Source organism: Saimiri boliviensis, chromosome 15, assembly GCF_048565385.1.
Source record: "Saimiri boliviensis isolate mSaiBol1 chromosome 15, mSaiBol1.pri, whole genome shotgun sequence".
In the NCBI taxonomy this organism is placed as follows: Eukaryota; Metazoa; Chordata; class Mammalia; order Primates; family Cebidae; genus Saimiri; species Saimiri boliviensis.
This window is the reverse complement of record NC_133463.1, coordinates 2,210,897-2,213,164: the sequence shown is the minus strand read 5'-3', so window position 1 is coordinate 2,213,164 and position 2,268 is coordinate 2,210,897.

The following is a 2,268-nucleotide window of genomic DNA, read 5'->3' as shown; positions in this document are numbered from 1 at the left end:
CAAGATACAGCTGTGGGTTGTATTTGTATTTTGGAAATAACAGAGCTTGGGGGTGTATTTTTATTATTTTCCGAGATACAGGTAATGGTTGTAATTTCATTTTTGAAAATAACACTGATTGGGGGTGTTTTTGTATTATTTTCCGAGATACAGCTCAGGGTTGTATTTGTATTTTTGAAAATAACACAGCTTGGGGGTGTATTTGTATTATTTTCCGAGTTACAGATCAGGGTTTTATTTGTATTTTTGAAAATAACACAGCTTGGGTGTGTATTTGTATTATTTCCCGAGATAAAGCTAAAGATTTTATTTGTATTTTTGAAAATAACACTGCTTGGGGGAGTGTTTGTATTATTTTCCGAGATACAGCTATGGGTTGTATTTGTATTTTTGAAAATAACACAGCTTGGGGGTGTATTTGTATTATTTTACGAGATACAGCTACAGGTTTATTGTTATTGTTGAAAATAAACGATCTTTGGGGTGTATTTGTATTATTTTCTGAGATAAAGGTAAGGGCTGTATTTTTATTGTTGAAAATAATACAGCTTCGGGGTGTATTTGTATTATTTTCCGAGATACAGCTAAGTTTTGTATTTGTATTTTTGTAAATAACACATCTTGGTGGTGTATTTGTATTATTTTCTGAGATTCAACTAAGGGTTGTATTTGTATTTTTGAAAATAACACAAATTGGGCGTGTATTTATATTATTTTCTAAGATAAAGCTAAGGTTTGTATTTATGTTTTTGAAAATAACACAGCTTTGGTGTGTATTTGTATTATTTTCCGAGATACAGCTTTGGTTATTTTGTCTATTTTAGAAAATAACACAGCTTGGGGGTGTATTTGTGTCATTTTCCGAGATACAGCTATGGGTTGTATTTGTATTATTGAAAATAACAGAACTTGGGTGTGTATTTGTATTATTTTCCGAGATACAGCTAAGGGTTGTATTTGTATTTTTGAAAATAACGCAGCTTTGGGGTGTATTTGCATTATTTTCCGAGATACAGCTAATGGTTGTATTTGTATTTTTGAAAATAACACAGCTTGGGGGTGTATTTGTACTATTTTCCCAGTTACAGATGAGGTTTGTATTTGTATTTTGGAAAATAACACAGCTTGGGGGTGTATTTGTAGTATTTTCCGATATACAGCTATGGGTTGTATTTATATTTTTGAAAATAACACAACTTGGGGGTGTATTTGTATTATTTTCCGAGATACAGCTAAGGGATGTATTTGTATTTTTGAAAATAACACAGCTTGGGGGTGTATTTGTATTATTTTCCGAGATACAGCTAAGGGTTGTATTTGTATTTTTGAAAATAACGCAGCTTGGGGGTGTATTTGTATTATATTCCGAGATACAGCTTAGGGTTATATTTGTATTTTTGAAAATAACACAGCTTGGGGGTGTATTTGTATTATTTTCCGAGATACAGCTCAGTGTTGTATTTGTATTTTTGAAAATCACGCAGCTTGGTGGTGTATTTTATTATTTTTCGAGATACAGCTCAGGGTTGTATTTGTATTTTAGAAAATAACACAGCTTTGGAATGTATTTGTATTATTTTCCAAGATACAGCTATGGGTTGTATTTGTATTTTTGAAAATAACACAGCTTGGCGGTGTATTTGTATTATTTTCCGGGATACAGATAAGGGTTGTGTTTGTATTTTTGAAAATAAACGAGCTTGTGGGTGTATTTGTATTATTTTCCCAGATACAGATAAGGTTTGTATTTGTATTTTGGAAAATAACACAGCTTGGGGGTGTATTTGTATTATTTTCCGATATACAGCTAACGGTTGTATTTGTATTTATGAAAATAACGCAGCTTGGGGGTGTATTTGTATTATATTCCGACATACAGCTCAGGGTTATATTTGTATTTTTGAAAATAACACAGCTTGGGGGTGTATTTGTATTATTTTCCTAGATACAGCTAAGGGTTGTATATGTATTTTTGAAAATAACACAGCTCGGTGGTGTATTTGTATTATTTTTCGAGATACAGCTCAGGGTTGTATTTGTATTTTTGAAAATAACACAGCTTGGCGGTGTATTTGTATTATTTTCCGAGATAGAGCTCAGGGTTGTATTTGTATTTTGCAAAATAACACAGCTAGGTGGTGTATTTGTATTATTTTCCGGGATACAGCTAAGGGCTGTGTTTGTATTTTTGAAAATAAACGAGCTTGTGGGTGTATTTGTATTATTTTCTGAGATATAGCTAAGGGTTGTATTTGTGTTTTTGAAAAT